Source organism: Notolabrus celidotus, chromosome 20, assembly GCF_009762535.1.
Source record: "Notolabrus celidotus isolate fNotCel1 chromosome 20, fNotCel1.pri, whole genome shotgun sequence".
Taxonomy (NCBI): domain Eukaryota; kingdom Metazoa; phylum Chordata; class Actinopteri; order Labriformes; family Labridae; genus Notolabrus; species Notolabrus celidotus.
Genome location: NC_048291.1, coordinates 2,052,108 through 2,070,423, shown reverse-complemented (window position 1 = coordinate 2,070,423; position 18,316 = coordinate 2,052,108). Strand labels below are relative to the sequence as shown.

At 47.0% G+C, this 18,316-nt stretch overlaps 1 long non-coding RNA gene across 1 annotated transcript in view; it reads left to right on the top strand.

Moving 5' to 3' along the window:
- The window catches only part of LOC117832907, a 22,004-nt gene extending 5,618 nt beyond the window's left edge, over window positions 1-16,386 (top strand). Inside the window, exons 3-4 of the long non-coding RNA XR_004635282.1 lie at window positions 12,562-12,732; window positions 16,276-16,386. This is a non-coding gene — a long non-coding RNA (uncharacterized LOC117832907). The remainder of the gene's footprint in view (window positions 1-12,561; window positions 12,733-16,275) is intronic.
- The last annotated feature ends 1,930 nt before the right edge of the window (window positions 16,387-18,316 follow it).

Genomic DNA, 18,316 nt, shown 5'->3' with positions numbered 1-18,316 from the left:
CGATCCTGACACCAGTCTGATACTGACCCACATAGCTCGATGAAGGTGACAAAGAGCCGTTCTGTGCTAATCTGTGTTTGCAGCACCGCCATGCACGCCTTTGGTCATGTGACATTTTGGAGGGCGGAGCCAGCATAGCATGGAGGAAGCTAACGACGAAGGCTAAGCAGTCTGGATGAATTAAAACATCTGCAGCTTCGTTCTGTATCTCTGAAGTTCATGTCTCCAGATGTGGTGACACAGAGAAAGCTGACACAGCTCACTTTCTGAAGAGTCATGCTAAAGCAAACGACGAGTTCACTACACACAGAGACAGTTTTGGGGCGCTGGTGGCCTAGCGGTCTAAGCGCCCCCCCATGTATAGAGGCTACAGTCCTTGTTGCTGAGGTCGCCGGCTCAGCTCCCGGCCGGTCGTCCATTCACTGCATGTCTTCCCCCACTCTTTATTTCCTGTCTCTCTTCAGCTGTCCTATTTAATAAAGGCAACAAGACCAAGAATATAACTTTAAAAAACAACACACAGAGACGGTTCAAACGAAGCCGTTACCTCTCTCAGCTTGTTGGTGACGGTCTGAGAGCGTCAGAGGAAGGTTCATCATTTCGGACACATTGGAACCTTCTCTATTTTGCATAAACACCTGATCATTATACATCACTCCTCTTCTTATCCTGCTACTTACTCAATACTTGGACACATTGACACTAAGTTTTGATGTAAAGATGATTTATTCATACTGCTTAAAAGAAATAGAGCCTCAGATTCAATGCTTGTTCGCACTTCCATTAGCAACAGAATATTCTGCCAGTCGAATTCGTTCCTGGTGGGGGTTGGACTCCGCCAGGGCTGCCCTTTGTCACCGGTTCTGTTCATAACTTTTATGGACAGAATTTCTAGGCGCAGCCAAGTGGCGGGGGGTTTCCGGTTCGGTGGCCTTGGGATTCCGTCTCTGCTCTTTGCAGATGATGTGGTCCTATTGGCTCCATCGAGCGGTGACCTCCAGCTCGCGCTGGGACGGTTTGCAGCTGAGTGTGAAGCAGCGGGGATGGGGATCAGCACCTCCAAGTCTGAGGCCATGGTGCTCAGTCGGAAAAGGGTGGCCTGCCCTCTCCGGGTCGGAGGGGAGTCTTTGCCCCAGGCGGAGGAGTTCAAGTATCTCGGGGTCTTGTTCACGAATGAGGGGAAGAGGGAGCGGGAGATTGACAGACGGATCGGGGCGGCGTCTGCAGTGATGCGGGCGCTGTACCGGTCTGTCGTGGTGAAGAGAGAGCTGAGCCAGAAGGCAAAGCTCTCAATTTACCGGTCAATCTACGTTCCGACCCTCACCTATGGTCACGAGCTGTGGGTAGTGACCGAAAGAACGAGATCGCGAATACAAGCGGCTGAAATGAGCTTTCTCCGCAGGGTGTCTGGGCTCGGCCTTAGAGATAGGGTCAGGAGCTCGGACATCCGGGAGAGGCTCAAAGTAGAGCCGCTGCTCCTCCGGATCGAGAGGAGCCAGATGAGGTGGTTCGGGCATCTGGTTAGGATGCCTCCCGGGCGTCTCCCTGGGGAGGTGTTTCGGGCATGTCCGACTGGGAGGAGGCCACGGGGAAGACCCAGGACACGCTGGCGAGACTATGTCTCTCAGCTGGCCTGGGAGCGCCTCGGTATCCTCCCAGAAGAGCTGGTGGAAGTGGCCGGGGAGAGGAGTGTCTGGGCTTCCCTGCTGGGGCTGCTGCCCCCGCGACCCGGACCCGGATAAGCGGAAGAAGATGGATGGATGGATGGATATTCTGCCTGTGTACCAGCCGGTCGATTCAACATCAAACTGGATATTTTTCATTCACAGTGAAATCCAAACATCAACGTTTTCACGTTGGCGTTCTCAACAGATGCAGAGGAAACAGCAGCAGGTGTATTTGTGTTTCCTTCTCCCTCAGTCCGTCCTGTTTCTCAAACTCAGACCGCGTTTCCTTCAATTTGTTAGACGCCTCTACCACTCAGCTCTCCTCTTCCTTTCTCTGCTGGTGACTGCTCAGACTGTAAACACACATCTTAAAGCTGGGGTTGGTGTTCAGATTTTTGATCCACTTTTTGTTCTCCTGGTTAAAATGATCTTTATGTCCTGATGGTAATCAATACTTAATGTGTTCTTAAAAAAGAGGTAAAAAAAGCTGCTATCTACAGCCGGAGTAAACCTGGGAAAACACCAACCAATCACCGTCATTAGGGTCCAATTTATGGAACCAATCAGATCCCGTCCTGCCGCTCTGCCCGCCTCCTGCAGAGCGTACATGTCCCCGGCGTTCACTCCCCGTCTCCTGCCTCTGCTTCCCCTGACTCTACTGACTGCCCCTCTCGCTCCACCTCGGGCCTGTCCCCTCTGACCCCATGAGGGGCTTTGCTCAGGACTGTAGTCCGGATCAGAGTCTAAAAAGCTCTCACCACGGGGGCTCTGACAAGCAGAAGAATTAATGACATTCAGTAAGTCCTACAGAAATGTAGATGTACTGTAGCGTCCGTCTGAACGCTGTAGGGATGACAAGCTTTAATAACCGGTCACTGTTGGCCGTTACCACGCCAACCAACAAAACAACAATCAATGTTTGAATGAATGAAGAACTTCTCCTCTTGTCTCTCCTCTCTCCCGCTCGCTGTGAGTTGTGAGTGCTAACAGCAGCCATGTTTGTTTGTGTTTTTAACTTTCACAAGGACCGCTTTTGAATCAGTCACCATCATATGGTCGTGAATCAGCGGCGCTCCTGCATGTGAGGGGGGGCGTCGTTTTGGAGGAGCTCTGATGGGAGGCAGGGGAGGGGTTAGATGGAGTCATGAGGAAATGCTACGTTCAAATTCATGCTAGTTTTCTGAGACTACCAACCCCAGCTTTAAGTTTTTGTTCTCTAAATAACTTTGAGAAACATTAAAATGACTCTCCCTGTTTCTTACTGAGGCTGTTGGAAACAGGCAGAGTTGAAATGATTTTAAATGTGGCGTCACATCTTTACCTGGATTGGTTTGATGTGTGAGACGTTTAAATGTCAAGTCAAACTCTATTTATAAAGCACATTTTAAAACAACCGCAGTTGACCAAAGTGCTGTTCAAGCTTAGAAACACAATCAATAAAAACAAATAGTTAAAATAAATTAAAAGAGTAGATATTTAAAATAAATAAATTAATAAAAATATGTGAGCAGGTTGTCCTCGTGCCTTCGCTATTTATAATTAATAACCATCGACCAATCAGAATCAAGTATTTCACAGAGCGTTCCATATAGTGGTCCGGGTTTGATTCCAGCTTGCGGCCCCTCTCCTCTCTGAATAAAGGTGTAAAAGGCCCAAAAATAGAACTTAAAAAATATTAAAAAATACATGTATTTTTTCCAAACATATTTGGAACAGTACAGTATTTATTTATTATTATATAATGTATTTAATTTCTTATTTTTAACAATAATTTCTGCTTTGATTTGATTTCTAACCATGTTTATGTTTTAAAAAGCAGATTATTGTTTCTCTGTGTGAGGACTAAATATGTCTCCTATCTGAGTTTGTGATTATAAAGCTGCTAAAGAGACTTCTGAAGGATTTATTTATATATAAAAATGTTTATTTTTAATCTTAAAGATGCTTAATTTGAAGTTTGTTCTGCCTGAATGAATCCCTGCAATAAATGACTCTAATAATGTTTAATAAAGTCTTTAAAATTCAGATTTATCTGGAATTAGTGATGACAAGAATAGATGAGCAACAGCTCTAAATAAAAAATGAATCAGGATTTATGATCTGATTAAATTCTGCTTTAAATCAGAATCAGTATCAGCCCTGATTCTTGCTCTGAGCAGCTCCACTTCATGAGTTATTGTTGGATTAAAGGAGCATCCTGATGTTTGAGCATCCCTCTGTGAAGCTGTTATATTTGAGTTGACCTGTCAGCCTCACAGCGGAGGTCACGTGTCATCAGAGCGCTCCTCCAGCTCCTCAGTCCCAGTGCTCCCAGTGTCTCTGAGGCTGAGGATCCATAATGGACTCTAGGGGGAGCCAGTCTCTTATCAGTCTCACACACCGGTTCCTCGATATTTGTTGGAAGGCCCCCCTCCTCTCTCTCCCCCTCTCTCTCTCCCTCTCTCTCTCTCACACTCTTTCAATGAATACTAATGCAGCGTGTGGGCCCACCTCCCTTCCTCCCATCTTTTCGCAGGGATGGGCGGGAGAGGGGAGACGGAGCTCAGTATCCCTGCTCATGAGGCAGCCAGTGCTTGACTAGCAGCGGCGCCCAATGCCTTTTCTTTTTCCTCCCACCGGGCAACGCTGGTGATACTTTGTGTTGCCGCTGCAACAATGTCCAACCTGTGTGAGTGGCAGGAGGTCTCCGAGCAGAGTTGAGAGACAGAGACAGGGAGAGGAGAGGACGTCTGAGCCTGCTTTTTTCTCATCTGGATGGGAAGTGTTTTTTGGGAGGAGAGACAGAAGAAAGCAGAAGGCAGCCGGGGAAGGGGAACAACTGGCAGCAGCCAATCCCCCCTTCCACTCTCAGACTGGAGACGACGGAGGCCACTGGAGTATTTGCTTTTATCTTTCGTTTTTTGTTCTTTTTTTTCCTCATCGCGCTGCTGGGAGGTGCTTTACCTTTTCATTTGCTTGCTCTCTCGGTCCTCTGTCTTCTCATCTATTTCGCCATTTACCTGGTCAACAATTTCTTCTATTTATGAGCCAGACAAGGAGGGGGGAGAGAGGCAGAGAGACAGAGAAAAAGAGAAAGAGAAAGGGGAGGGGGATTTTTTTTTGGACCCCCTTTTATTCTCTTTTTTTTCTCCCCTTCATTCATTCTCCCTTTCCCTCTTCTCCATCGCTTCCACTTCCACAGCCTTCTCCATCCCTGTGCAGCCCACGCTCCCTCCTCCCTCCCTCCCTTCACCGCCTCCTCCTCCTCCTCCTCCCCCTGCCTCCTCCTCCTCCCCCCTCCACTCCGCTCACCGTCCACCCTTAACTTTGGCTACTTTTTTGACTCCACCTGTGTTTTAAGTTCCTTACTTTACAAACCTCTAGTCGAGACGTTTTAACTGGCTTGCTTGTCTTTTCTATTTATGCCTTTTTCACTTTTGTACCTTTTTCCTATTTCCTATTCCCTCCCTCTCTTTTTTCCTCCCACCATCCTATGCATCTTTTTTGGCCGATTCTTAAATCTAACCATAGGTAGGTCTACTTAGTGTTTAGTGTCTGTCTCAAAGTCTTTGTTCCTTTTCTGTGTATGCAAGGTGTTTGGTGTGGGGTGCACATGCATTAAACACACACACACACATACACACGCACACACACACACACACACGCACTGGCCTGTAATCTGGCTCTGGTACTCTGGTACACGGTGAATCCCCCTCCCATCCTGCACTCAGCTGATTCTCTCCTCATGCCGTGTCATCCTCCCCTCCTGCATACTCTAATCTGTGTTCTCTCACTTTGTTTGCGTCTCTTCAGCCACAGTGACTCATCAAGCACGCCGCACAAAGGAGCCACGTCTCCACGTCTCCACATCTCCACGTCTCCACTGTTCTTCCATTAAAAGTGCCTCCTCTCTCACACGTTTGTCCCCTTCTTCTGTCCGCCGCTCGCACCCAACATCACCCCGTGTAATAAATTCTGATTCAGTGGAGTCGGGGACGATCAGGTCTCCTCCTCCTCCTCCTCCTCCTCCTCCTCTTCTTCGGTGTTTATCAGGTGAAGGTCAAACTGAGCGAAGGCCTAATTCATGAGCAACAGTGCTCAGTTGTTGAAAAGCGGATTTCCAGGCCCGGCCTCTTGTCCATTCTGTCTGGGTGTCATCTGTGTTTATACACTCCTCCCGCCGCCTTCTTCCCCCCTCTCTCTCTCTCTCTCTCTCTCTCTCTTCCCTGTCCCCTCTCTTCCTCCCTCTCACTCTCACAGACAGACACAAGCACTCAAAGAGAATGGACTAGAACAAACCTGGCCGAGGATTTTCTCCCTTTTTTTCCTCCACCATCACTTTTTTCACCAACTTTTGCTTCCAGCTCGACTCTGTGTAATCACCTCCATCTTTGTGTTCTCTCTCTCTCTCTGTCTGTCTCTCTCTCTCTCTGTCTGCCTCTCCATCCTCCTCTGAATTGATCCACTCATTGATTCATTTCTCGTTCCATTTTGTTTTCACTTGTCCCACCGTTTCACACGTCACCGACTCTCTCTCACTCTCACTCTCTCGCATCAGAGAAGGTGTCGCTCTCTTAATTTTTGGGGGGTGACGTACGACTCTTCACCTCCACTACTCCACTCCACTTACTGAAACACAAAGGGTGCAGATTATTCACGAATAATCCTTTGCATTTCAGGAATATAGCGCCTAAAGAGGCACCGAAAGAATTTAGCTGACTGCAAAGAACCTGAATAATTTGGTGTGTGTGTGTGTAGGTGTGTGTGTGTGTGTGTGTGACAGCAGTAGACAGATGCATAGCAAAGTGAAGCAAACCCACACAACTCATTTCTTTGTCCATCTCCTTTGTTTATATTTCCACCTTTTTCCTGAAGGAGATTTAATGCCTCTCCTCTTCAGAGCGTGAAGATAATGGGAAGTGGGACTTTTGACCAACTGCCGCCCTGATAAACTGGATTTAGCTGTTTTCCTGTGGAATTACCCTTTAAATCCTGGATTCGACCCCTAATGAAAAAAAGATAATCAGTCATTTAAAAACTGTCCCAAAGCCGGACTTCTCTCTACGACGTCTTTTTCTAACGGACTGAAGCTGGTTTCAATATTTCCTTTTTTCCAACTATTGAATCTTAATGGGATTTCACTAACGCGGATTAAAGACTCAAGCAACTTCTTTGTCTGTTAGTTGACGTATTAGCCGAGATTCTTACAATTTCTCCAGCCTCCAAAAACCCCGTTAAATCAATATTTTTAAGTGTTAAGGTTTGAATAGGTGAGTACGGCTTTAATCCACACATGCTTTTTGCTCTTGCATGGACGATGTAGAAACATGTCTTTCTGCAGCTGCTGTTTCTGCATGTGTGTGTGTGTGTGTGTGTGTGTGTTTTCTCGTGCACGTCTCTCCTGTCTGTGTAACCGCTTTTAATCTGTTTTGGATTGGTGTGATTTAAGGTCACACGCTCGGGTGTGACGCTGTCTGATGATAGAGAAGGTATCAGGCGCTCTCCACCTGAAGGAGAGGCCACTTCTGCTCATCATATCACCGCCTAGTGCCGCTTTACTCTCTTATTTAAAGCCCAGGAGTGTGTGAGAGTGTGTGTGAGGACTTTATAGTTAGATCAATAAAGTAATCTCCACAAAGCGACACACACACACACACACACCGACACACACACAGTGCTCTTTTTCAGTGCAATAATTTTGATGTGCTGCTATTACAAAGAAAACACAACCTGCTGGACGTCGCAGGGTTTCAGGATCTCTCTCACTCTCCCTCTCTCTCTCTCTCTGTCTCTGTGTGTGTGTGTGTGTGTGTGTGTGTGTGTGTGTGTGTGTTTGTGTGTCAAACTGCACTTTCACCCACATGCCTTCAGACCTCTCATCCATCCATCCATCCATCACAGCTGCAGAAGCAATTGACCCCTTTTCTCTGATTAACTCTCCCATCATTCAGCTGACTCGTGTGTGTGTGTTCGTTCGTGTGTGTGTGTGTTCACTCCACGTGTGTGTGCAGTGCAGAGTCAAGGTTACAGCTACATACCTGCGAAACACACCTGGGACCCGCTCTCATCACCCGAGACCATTACCCCGTTCTGCTCGGTGCTCTTTGGCACACATGTGACCCCCCACCCCACCGAGCTCCTGGCTGAGCCCGGCTCAGGTCGTCAAGTCGGAGCTGTCACAGCTGACACGCCGCAAAATGGACGAATAGACGCCTCTGACACGCCGCCGTCCTTTTACTGTAATCATCACACAGATAGCAGACGTCACTTTCTACAGAGAGGGGGGACACACTCTTCACTGATGTGTTACTGGTGTTCAGGAGCTTGAGGTGAAGGAGGTGGAGGATTGAGGATATCGTTGTGGTCTCCGGATCAGCTGGTGAAATTAATAATTTGAGATCACACGGCTGAGCAGCACTTTCATGCAAACATAGAAGTAATGCTGCTTTTGTTAAATTCTGGAGATTTGATTCAGAGTCACCTTGGAGAGCAGCGACACACACTTTGGATCACGAACGATCGCTCCTGCCAAAGAGACGTCGTATTTAAAGCCTCCTGCTGTGTTCCCCCGTCTGATAATTAAAGTGTTCTCTCTTTGTTCCTGAGTTATGTTCCTGTAAATAATGCCAATGAATCTCACCGAGCTAATCAATCAGTTGTATTTGGTGACCAGAGGGGCACGGCCGCGTATTTCAAGCCACCTGTCACTCTTCGGTGTCAGAGAGCGGTTTGGTGCCAGCAGCTTAGGTGAAGAAGAAGTCTGCCAAAAGTCTCCAAACGGAGCTTAAGAGATTTCAGAGGCGCCGTGTTTGCAGGCGTCATTGATAAACAGGCCAGGAGAGGAGACAGCAGGGGCTGAGGAGACTCATAATCCTTCCCCCCTCTTCCTACTGGTGCTCTCTCCGTCTCTCGTTCCCCCCTGCGTGCTTCCTAATGAGACGGCGGTACGGCTCCTGCGTCTGGGTCTCATGACTTCAGCAAGAACTCTTTATGAAGTGATTCATCTTTGTTGGACTTAGAGGTGCTCCTGCAACATTTTGACTTTTGATACTTAACGATCGATACCTCACCGATACATATGAGATTAAAAACGTGGATGGATGGTCCACGGTGTCGATGTTTGGTAACGCCACATGATCATTTATCTAGAATAAGCTCTTATGTTATCAAATCTGAGCACTGACTGGAATCCTGACCAATATCAGAGGCCGATACTTTGACTGGTATTGTTATTTGGGCCGATAGAGATACCGATACAGATACAGATAGGATCCAAGGAAAGTTATCTGTGACAGAATCAGAAACTAGTATTGTTAAAGGAAGCAGATACTGAGACTGGTGTCGATATTGGATACAGATAGCGGTAGGTTATGCCAATACTGGTCTTGCTACAAAGGCCGATATGATGCTGGTATTGTTATTGGAGTTGCAAGACTCATTATGGTTTGGTTCCTGGATGCAGTCCAGTATCGTTCTGTACCGAAAACTGATACTGGTGTTATCAGAGGCAGATACCAACACCGATACTTGTACCATTATCAGAGGCAGAGGCTAGTGCTGGTATTGTTATTGGAAGCCAATACTGATACTGATACTAATATCATGATTCAAGGCTTATTCAGTTCTGGCATTGTTATCTGGGACAGAAACCGAAGATGGTATGTTACAGGAAGCCGATACTGAGACTGGTCCCGATATTGGATACAGATAGCGGTAGGTTATGCTGATACTGGTCTTTCTACAGAGGCTGATATGATGATAGTATTGTAATTGGAGTTGCAAGACTCATACTGGTTTGGTTCCTGGATGCAGACCAGTATCGTTCTGTATCAAATACTGATACTGGTGTTATAAGAGGCAGATACAGCACAGGTACAGGCAGAGATGGATACCAACGCCGATACTAGTACCGTCATCAGAGGCAGAGGGTAGTGCTGGTATTGTTATTGGAAGATACTGATACTAATATCATGATTCAAGGCTTATTCAATTCTGGCATTGTTATCTGGCACAGAAACTGAAGGTGGCATTATTACAGGAAGTGGATACTGATACTTGTGTCGATACTGGATACAGATAGAGGCATGTAATGCTGATACTGGTCTTGCTACAGAGGCCGATATGATAATAGTGTTGTTATTGGAGTTGCAACACTTACGGTGGTTTGGTTCCTGGATGCAGACCAGTATCGTTCTGTATCTGATTAGAGTTGACTGATACTGATACCGATAATATTATCAAAGGCAGGAACAGATACTTGCATTAACTGAAGGCAGATACAGATGAAGGTGTCTTTATTCAAGGCAGATATTGATCTCATTCTCAGACACCACTACCAATATTTGTATTGCTTTTGATACAGATACTGATATCACCTTTAGAGGCAGATACTGATAGTTGTGTAGTTATCAAAACCTGATGCTGATATTGATCATGGTTTGTTATCACAGGCAGAAGAGTTACTTGGAGCTATTAATTGGAGGAAGATCAATACTGGAGGCAAACACAGATACAGCTATCAATACTGGAGGCAGATGCCGATACTGGGATCAATGATGGAGGCAGTTAACAAAACTGGGATCAATATTCTAGACAGATACCATCACAGGTGTTGATATCAGATGATGATACTGATATTACTCTTAGAGCTGATACAGATACTGATATTTAAGTAGTTAGCAAAGACTGATGCAGATATTGATTATGATTTGTTATCAGAAGGACCGATATTGGAGATTGCTTGCATTGATATTGGAGGGGGATACAGATACTAGGATCAGTATAGGAGGCAGATACTGATACAGGTATTGATACTGGAGGCAGATCCTGATGCTTGCATTGATATTGGAGGGGGATACAGTTACTGGGATCAGTATAGGAGGCAGATACTGATACAGGTATTGATACTGGAGGCAGATACTAATGCTTGCATTGATACTGGAGGCAGATCCTGCTACAGGCATTGATATTGGAGGGGGATACAGATACTAGGATCAGTATAGGAGGCAGATAACGATACAGGTATTGATACTAGAGGCAGATACTGATACTGGGGCACTATTCTAGGCAGATCCGGATACAGGTACTTATACTGGAGGCAGACCCTGATACACGTATTGATACTAGAGGCTGATACTTCTACTATTATTGATATTGGAGGGGGATACAGTTACTGGGATCAGTATTGGAGGCAGATACTGATACAGGTATTGATACTGGAGGCAGATCCTGATGCTTGCATTGATACTGGAGGCAGATCCTGATACATGTATTGATACTGGAGGCAGATCCTGATACACGTATTGATACTGGAAGCTGATACTTCTACAGTTATTGATATTGGAGGCAGATACCGATACAGGTATTGATATTGGAGGGGGATATAAATACTGGGATCAGTATTGGAGGCAGATACAGATACAGCTACCAATATTGGATGCAGACACAGATACTGGGATCTATATTGAAAATATTGAACAGGTACATGTACAGATACTGATACAGGTAACAATACTGGATGTTGATACTTCTACTGATACTGGTGTCGATATTTGAGGCAGATACTTCTATAGACACTGATACAGGTATCGATACTGGAGGCCGATACTGATGCTTGCATTGATATTGGAGGCAGATACTGACAATTGGATCTGAGTTTTTGGTAGATACAGATACTGGTACCGATAGTGGAGTTCCTGATACTGATACAAGTGTTGATGTTTAAGGCTGTACTTTGTGGCGGGTGGTCTGTAGTCTGTAGTGCTGTACAGAGTCCATCAGAAGTCCGGTCTCACATGTTGATCTGAGTTTTTAAATGAAGCGTGTGAACGCCTCAGATTAGAGTCGTGAATCCTGCGAGCGAGCGGGGAGCCTATGTGGGACGACTTAAAAAGTACATCTGATTTTATTGGCAGCACGCTCACTTCAAGCGAGCGGAATATGGGTCATGATCTGATATAAAAAGGCTACTCAATAATTCATCCGAGCTGATTAGGACGACTTGTATCGACGCAGACGCCGTCCATGAGGAAGGATGAGCGCGTGCAGCTGGAGAGAGCGGGAGAGAAGAGCAACATTTTAGGTCCCTTTGTGGGATTAGAGGAAGCTAGGAAACAAGCTACAGCAGCCCGGGCGCTTCAGGAGAGCAGCGCCGGCCTTCTTTGATGTTTTAATCTACTCCACGTTCACCCACTCTGTCTCATGTGTCCACGCGTGTTCATGTGACGTGTGTGTTTGCCCTGTGATGACATGTTTGCTGGGAGTGTGTGTGTGTGTGTGAGTTTGTGTGCGAGTGATTAAATATGAAAGGTGCAATCTGTTACCCCGCAGAGACTTTTTTATTATTCATCCACATATTTCAATTAATCATTCATTCACCTAAAGAAGGGGCCACGCTCTCGCCGTGCGTCCTCACTCTCTCACCGACTCCTCGTGTGTGTGAGTCGGTGTGCTATCAGGATTAATAGCAGCTGTTTATTCTCCTTCTGATCCAGCTCACACTGAAGCAGAGACTATTTAGTACTACAGTACATTTGGAGGAAATGTATAATTTATCACATTGGGCTGGATTCTCCTCAAATCAGGCTGTTTCATCCCAAAACACACACACACACGCACTCATGCACACACACACAGTTTGCTGAAGAGAATATAAGATGCGTTTAAGCCAATTAAGGAGGCAGACGCATTGTTTTTGTCAAAGTGGATGGATTTTGGTTGTAAACGATAACACAGAAAGCTTTACACAGATTTTAAAGATTCCAAATCCTCCTCGTTTAATCTGATTTAGTCGTAGAGAGAGAAGCAGGCCAGAGATAGCGCTCCTTTCCAGAGCACCGTGTGGTTTTTATTAGAGTCTGGCTGCCTGTGACCCGCCTCTAACCCTCTGTCCTCCTTGTTCCCTCCACAATCACAGACTGGCAGACGTCAGAAAAACAAGCAACGCCAAACGTCTCTTCGGAGGAGCGAAGGGGAAAACAGAAGTGAAGCTGCTCCTGTGGAGTACAATTACCTTCAAAGTGCTGCTCCCCCCGACACCCCCCAACACCCCGACCCCGACCCATCAAGGATTTTACCTGAAACTGCTGTGAGTCCCTCCATTCAAACACCTTGTTCACAGTCTGTTCTGAAGCTGCAGCGTGTGGCGGGCGAGCTCCGAGCTAAGAGGAGCGATGTGTGAATTTAGAAACGAGGCAAACCTGAAAACACAGGCTGTTTTTCAAACCGCCTACTAAACTATCAGTACGTACTGATTCAGCCAAAATCAGTGTGGAGTATGTGAACAAGAGCAAAATCTGGATGTCGTTCTGATTCAGGAACATTTCACAGTCTGCATCGGACCAGTCTCCCTCATGTTCTTTTTTTTTTTTTTTTTTTTTTTTTTTTTTTTTTTAAAGTTATATTTTTTTGGCTTTTTTTTTTGCCTTTATTAGATAGGACAGCTGAAGATTGATAGGAAATGTGGGGAGTAGAGAGCGGGGGAAGACCTGCAGGAAATGGTCAACCGGCCGGGAATCGAACCGGCGACCCCTGCGACGAGGACTATAGCCTCTGTATGTGGGGTGCTTAGACCGCTAGGCCACCAGCACTCCCCTCCCTCATGTTCTGTTTCCCATAATGCATTGTGCTAACGTTACGCTTCTTCTTCTCTGAGGGGGGGGGACTCTGTTTTAAGGTGCTATGAAAACTTTTAAAATCCATATAAACCACTTCTTAAAGGTGACATATCATGCAAAATGGACTTTTTAATGGTTCTCTACCTGAAATCTGTGTCCCTGTCTACAAACCCCCCGAGAATGAAAAAAATCCATTCTGCCCCTGTTCTGATTTCTCCACCTTTCTGTAAATGTGTGTGAAACCAGCCGTTTCAGACTTCCATGTTTTTGTTACGTAACAACAATATCCGGTCTGTAACAGGAAGTCAGAGCTCGGAGCTTGTTCAGCCCATAGACTGTATAAAATACAACTCAACCCCTCCTCCGTTTTTCATTACCTGCACACATGTGTGCTAACAAGGAGCTTAGGAGGGAGGCATGCTAGTTGTAGGCTGCCTTAATAAACACAAAGGTCGGTTTTACTCCCCACGTCTGCAGATTTGAAGATCTAGTGGATGATTTTTATTTGTCATGGATAAGTGCTAGCGCTAATTAGCATAGCCACATAGCTATATGTTCATAGCTGTAGCTGTAGCTGTAGCTGTGTACCAAGACACACGTCGACATACTGACAAATAAAACAACAAGAAACACTAAATCTGTGACCAATCCTTCAGAAAAGGTCCCGCTGCCTTTCTGGCAGAGGTCGGTTTGACTCCCCATGTCTGCAGATTTGAAGATCTAGTGGATGATTTTTATTTATCATGGATAAGTGCTAGCGCTAGTTAGCATAGCCACATTAGCATAGCCACATGTTCGTAGCTGTGTACCAAGACACACGTCTACATACTGATAAATAAAACAACAAGAAACACTAAATCTATGACCAATCTTTAAGGAAGGTCCTGCTACAGGCGCCTCTCCGTCAGGATCAGATTCAGAGGGTTGAAGTAACGCGATCTCTGAGCAGCCGTGTATATTCAGCCAACATGTAAACATTAGATCAACGTGCTGGAGAGCCGAGGCACATCCACTTCCTGAGGGGGCGTGGTCAAAGGGAAAACAGACTGTTCTGAGGAGGAATGAAGAAGAGGACTTTTCAGGCAGACCAAAATCTGATTTCAAAGTGTTTTTTTGAGCAATAAACTTTAAAGACATGTTTTGTGGACCTCTTAGACCAATATATGTTGATGAAAAAAGCGTGATATGTCCCCTTTAAATTTTTAAATCATAAGTGATGAAAGAAGCAGTTTCTCTATCAGCTTGGCCCCATGTTTACGAAACTGGAAATCCAGTGACGCCCGGCTCAGCATCCTGCAGACCAGATCCAACAGACATGCTCCAGACTCCATTCAAACGCAGTATGTAGTAGGAAGTACCTACTCCCTACTACATTCATAGATAGTATGTAGCAGGCTGTTTCAAAAACAGCCACAGACGTGGTGCACTCATGCTGACCTCTTTTAGGGTGGAGGTCTGTGTTTGTCTCTGTCAGGGTCACTAATAGCGCCCCCATCAGGTTTGGAGAGCTGTGGTTGCTTCATGTCGTACAAGCAACCTGCGGTCTCAAAATCTGAGTGCAGTGCAGAAGTGTTAAAAACTGCAGTTCATCAGCTCTTCAGAAACAGATGGGTGACGTCACGGATACTACGTCCATATTTTATACAGTCTGTAGTTAAACTTGAAAACACAGGCGAGGTGTCGTGGTCGAGGTCTGTGTTCATCTCTGTCAGGCCCACATATAGCGCCCCCTTCAGGCTCGGAGTCCCTCTGCTGTGATTGCCCCACGTCCGCTTTGTGCAGCCTGTTTTATTTCTCTCTTTGAGTTGCATCACATTCCCAGTTTCCCTGTTTGTTTGTTTTTATTTATCTCTGCGTCTGTGCCTCTCGTCGTGCAGCCGTCTCCTCCTAACAGAACTCACTCAGGCCTTCGCAGCTCGCTCGCTCGCTCGCTCGCTCGCTCGTCCTTGTCGCCGCGCTGAATGAAGGATTATGATGTCAGAGGAGATAAATGCTCATCAACATCGCCTCATTTTTATAATCTCACCTCCTCCATCACCAACATCTCTATTTTGCTTTCGACAGAGCCGCGCACGCTGAGAGAGGCGTTCCTACGAGAGACGAGCTATTCAATTAATCACGGCGACTGAAACTTCTTTTATTCCACGAAGCTGGGAGCAGAGAGTGACGCCTGAACATGATGGAGGACTAGTTAACTCCCCTGGCTGTTTCAGTCTCATCTCTGAGTTAATCAAACTCATCTTTCTATTAATTATCTTAGATTGTTGACAGGCGGGATTATTCCAGGTGATTAGTTCTGCTGTGTGCTCAAAGCAAAGAGAGATGTGGGGAGGAGATGGAGGGGATCAGGAAGATCCCGACCGGTGTCGGTGCGGAGCAGATTGACAACAAACTCTTACAGATGTGAAAGGTTGAATACTGGCCTCAGAGTTATTTTAAAATCTAATTAAGGGTCTCTGATGCCTTCATTCAGACGACTGGACACTGGGTGGGAAGATGAGATGAAGTGCAGGAGTGTAGCCTCTGTGCCCGGAGCATGCAGTGGAAGGTTTAGATGTTTGCAGACCACAGTTTAGTTTAAAGGGGACATATCACGCTTTTTTCATCAACATATATTGGTCTAAGAGGTCCCCAAAACATGTCTTTAAAGTTTATGCTCAAAAAAACACTTTGAAATCAGATTTTGGCATGCCTGAAAAACCCTCTTATTCATTCCTCATCAGAACAGGCTGTTTTCCCTCTGACCACGCCCCCTCAGGAAGTGGATGTGTCCCAAGGCAAACAGCCAATCATAGTTTAGGATTTTGGGGTGGCACCCCTCTGAACACGCCACTGGTGTCGCCTGGTTTCTAATAATTGTGATTAAATGAACAATAAATCTGTGTCTACTGCTGTTATTTTCTGAGCATGCTTCTCCCTCCACCTTTGTCCTAAAAACAACACACCTTCAGGAGAGACACGATGTGCAAACAATCAATACTCATGTTGTGTTTCCTTCTCTTGTGTTGCTGCAGTTGAGCCTCCCTCAGTCTGAGGCTATGAGAGGGAGAGAGGAGTCCCAGGCTGTACCATCATGCTTCTTCTGAGACGCTGGGATGAGACTTTGGCTGGCAAATCACAAGGTAAGAGACTATTGATGCCCGCTCCTCAGAGTCCTGGTGTAGTCCCTGCAGAGAAAAGCCTCCAGAACTACCCGCCTCGGCTCTCCGGGGTGTGTTTGTAGCCTCCCTGAGTCCCTGATTGTGTTTCCTCTCCTGGAGCTGGGTGATGGATGGCTGCTAACTTTGGCAGACTTCATTTGCTCTGTGTGGTTTTGCTGGGGGGTCAGGCGGAGGGTTTGAGGCGGAGGGTCAAAGGCGGAGGGTTTGAGGCGGAGGGTTGGAGGTGGAGGGTTGGAGACGAAGGGTTTGAGGCGGAGGGTTGTAGGCGGAGGGTTGTAGGCGGAGGGTTCTAGGCGGAGGGTTTGAGGTGGAGGGTTCAGGTTGAGGGTTCTAGGCGGAGGGTTCTAGGCGGAGGGTTCAAGGCGGAGGGTTCTAGGCGGAGGGTTCAAGGCGGAGGGTTCTACGCGGAGGGTTTGAGGTGGAGGGTTTGAGGTGGAGGGTTCTACGCAATGGGTTCGAGATGGAGGGTTCGAGACGGAGGGTTTGAGGTGAAGGGTACTAGGTGAAGGGTACTAGCCGGAGGGTTTGTGGCGAAGGGTTTGAGGTGGAGGGTTGGAGGCGGAGGGTTCTAGGGGGAGGGTACTAGGCGGAGGGTTTGAGGCGGAGGGTTGGAGGCGGAGGGTTGGAGGCGGAGGGTTCAGGTGGAGGGTTCAAGGCGGAGGGTTCAAGGTAGAGGGTTCAGGTGGAGGGTTCTTGGCAGATGGTTCAGGTGGAGGGTTCAAGGTGGAGGGTTCGAGGCGGAGGGTTTGAGGTGGAGGGTTCTAGGCGATGGGTTCGAGACGGAGGGTTCAGGTGGAGGGTTCTAGGGGGAGGGTTCAAGGTGGAGGGTTCTAGGCGGAGGGTTTGAGGTGGAGGGTTCTAGGAGGAGGGTTCAAGGAGGAGGGTTCGAGGCGGAGGGTTTGAGATGGAGGGTTCTAGGTGGAGGGTTCGAGGCGGAGGGTTCAAGGAGGAGGGTTCGCGGCGGAGGGTTTGAGGTGGAGGGTTGGAGGTTGAGGATTTGAGGTGGAGGGTTGGAGGTTGAGGATTTGAGGTGGAGGGTTCGAGGCGGAGGGTTTGAGGTGGAGGGTTGGAGGTTGAGGATTTGAGGTGGAGGGTTCGAGGCGGAGGGTTTGAGGTGGAGGGTTGGAGGTTGAGGATTTGAGGTGGAGGGTTGGAGGTTGAGGATTTGAGGTGGAGGGTTTGAGGTGGAGGATTTGAGGTGGAGGGTTGGAGGTTGAGGATTTGAGGTGGAGGGAATGAGGCAGAGGGTTTAAGGTGGAGCCTGCAGACGAACGCTTCAATCTCTGCTCTTTAGCCCAGTTTGCACTTTGATCAGCTGACCCAGCTCCCCTCCACCCTCCACTCGTTTACACGCCTCTACAGGCATCGATCAGGCAATTAAAGGATTTGTCCAATGAGATGTTTGTGGAGATGTGTGAAGAGTCCTCATCGTCAGCTGTGTGTGAGAGAGAGAGAGAGAGAGAGAGAGAGAGATAGAGAGAGAGAGAGAGAGAGAGAGATAGAGAGAGAGAGGGAGAGAGAGAGAGTGTGATGAGATAAAAGAAGACATAACTCTCTCTCCGTCCCGGCGCCAAATTACGCAGGGAAAATGTGTTTTGCCACGAGGGCCCATGAGAGGCCATTATCATATCAGCACATTTCATCGTCTCCTCACACATTCGTCTCCTCACTCTGCGTCTCAAAGTTTCCTCTCCTCCTCTTTCTCTCCCTCCTCTCTCGTGTTCTTCATCTCATCCCGTGCTCCGTAAATCAGCCGTGACGTTTAAGAGACTGAGCGGTGCTGCAGAGGAGCGGGCGAGGAGAGAGGAACTACATTACCTCTTGTTTTTCCCTCTTCTTCTTCTTCTTCTGTTTTTTTTTGTACTTGGAGACGGTGGCTGTTTTAGAGGAAGGA